This window comes from Aulonocara sp. 'chitande type north' Nkhata Bay, linkage group LG13 (genome assembly GCF_057382095.1).
Source record: "Aulonocara sp. 'chitande type north' Nkhata Bay isolate Kocher_YH1m ecotype deep benthic linkage group LG13, A_spYH_male_GT1.1, whole genome shotgun sequence".
Lineage (NCBI taxonomy): Eukaryota > Metazoa > Chordata > Actinopteri > Cichliformes > Cichlidae > Aulonocara > Aulonocara sp. 'chitande type north' Nkhata Bay.
In genome coordinates, this window is record NC_141356.1 from 22632555 (window position 1) to 22635194 (window position 2640).

A 2640-nucleotide genomic window follows, 5' to 3' on the forward strand; every position below is an offset into this window, starting at 1 on the left:
GGTGTATATAGTAAAACAGTGCAAATGCTAAAACCTGAAATGATGTACACTAGCTGGCCACTTCATTAGGTACACCTGTTGACCCACGTGTTAATGCAATTATCTAATCAGCCAATCACAAGTCAGCAACCCAGCGTTTTTAGGCACGTAGGCATCATCAAGACGCTGATTTAAGCAGCTGTAAATGTGACATAATTGCTTACTAGACTGAATGTTTCCGAAACTGCTGATCTACCGGGAATTTCTTACACAACCTATCTGGAATTGTGTGAAACAGTGAAAATATGCAGTGAGCGCCAGTTCTCAGGGCTAACACATCTGGATTAACAATACATCAAACCCTGAAGTAGATGGGCTACATTAGCAGAAGACCAGTTACCCTGAGACCTGTCCTCAGAATTTGTGGTAAACAACATAAAAGCATGGCCCATTTTGCCATTTTGGCTCATCCTCCCAATGGTGTAATAGTGTGGAGAATATTTTTTGGCATACTTAGAGCTCCCTAGTACCAACTGAGTCTACCTGAGTATCACCATAGTGTGCCCATCTTCTGATGGCTGCAAGACAATACGTAACGTCACAAAGCTCAAATCATCTCAAAGTGCTTTCCTTCAACATCACACTGTACTCAGATGGTCTCCACAGCCACCAGATCTCAATCTAACAGAATGACAAAGCACCTTTGGGATATTGTGGATTCATATTTTGAACGAGCAGCCAACAAATCTTGAGTAATTTTCTGATGCTATCATGTCAATATGGTTCAAAATCACTGAGGAATGTTTCCAAGACCTTGTTGAAACTGTGCCACAAAGATTTCAGACAGTCATTTACACAGGAATGGCATAATTACAATGGGAGACACAGTGACACTCAAAAAACAAACCACTTCTCTTGCTTGAGTGTATTTTTTTATACATATTAATGCTATTTTTTGCTCAACTCTTACTTCATCTGTTTCCCTGTTGCTATTCTTGACAAAGCCATTAACAAAACAAGCAGCCTCTGCTTCAAGTATACAGCCACAGACGAGCATAACCGAAGGAGACTTTGAGGCATCAAGCAATTCAGTATCCTTTAATGCTGAAGTGCAAGTACGACTCCCACCCATCTGGACGCAAACACTAGATTACACTTGAAAAGGCTGATGAAAATCTGATGTCATTAATCTCCCCTCCTCTGTAGTTCTCAAAGGACAGTTGAAGTCATTTTGCTGACAGTGTTTAAGTGAAGCTTTTTCTGAAAATGCAGCCAATGTCTTCTCACATGTAATGTAGGTCGATCAGTCCAGGGCGCTGTAAATTTGTCTAACGTGGCCTTTCCTGTCTCCCTCTCTCCAAAGTCTACATTTGGCAACCATAACTACAATGCTCCCTATTTATAGTGCTTTTACCTCAGATATTAACTCTCTCCCCCGCTTAGCATGCCACTTCCTGCCAAAGAGGAAATATGTGTGTGTGTTTTCTGCGTATGTGCGTGTGGTTTACTGACCTCTGGGAGCAACGAGTAACCAGACTACTGTTGATAGCAACATGATTTTATGTTTCCAGTCTTTTGTGTCCAGTTCACCATTGAAGTGTGAACTTTCAGACATCGTGTGCTTCTTTTCATGTGCCATGTTCAAAATCTGAGCCATGTGACCTTCTTCTCATCTGCAAATCCTTATTCTTCCAACATCAGATGGACCGATCCACTGGGAACGAAAGAGAAGCAATGGCTAATCCAGTTTTCCAGGCCAGGTGACTGGTTTTCTGTGTATACAAACATAGCACATTCAGTATCTATTTCAGGGCCTTTGAATAAGTGTACATGTTTGGGTGCATGTTTATGTAAGCCAACACCTAAGCGCTGAGATGTCGGAGTTCACCTTCCTTCAAGGCCATCATTGAAGGAAAGGCTGCAAGTGACTCCAACATCCTGTTTTCAGCATAAACAGTTTTGGACTGAGTGCCTTCCTCCCCATGCCGGAAAAACAATCTGTCCTATCACTTAATTTCAGCAATCAGCCTCCCTCGTGGCCAATAACAATGATGATGATGAGACAAGACTCAAATTTAATCTTAATAGATTAAATGGAGGCAAGTCTTATTAAGGTAACGGTGCTGTGAGCTTAGTTCAGAAGCTTGAACAGAAATGATAGGAAATCCCAGAGTGGAAGAACCCTGTCCGGTCTACATGTCTGGCTCCCCACACATTTTCTCCTGACATCACCTCTGTCCAGTGCAGGGTTACTGGACAGGAATATTCCATTGCTAGATATCCTGCCATTTTGTCTGGGAACTGCACACAACCAATATAATTTTCTTTGTTTTGTTTTTAAACCCGACTTGCTGTATTCTTCAATAGCCTAGGTAGCCACTGTACAGAGAAAATTTTTTACAGAGAAACGATTTGGTGCATAATCATGTTATGTACCTGCGGGTATTCAAAACAATACAAGCTGAGTGAGCTTCAATGAAATGGCTCTGAAATGTTATGCAGGAAACGACTGCGTGTGGGTATGGCTTCTAAAGATTATCTGGAAACTTTGCAGCGTGTTCAGACTTTTGATCTGTCTGGGTGAAAGCTATCTTTTACAGAAATCTTGATTACCACTGAGCAATCATTACAAAATTACAAACTCAAATTAAACCAGACAAG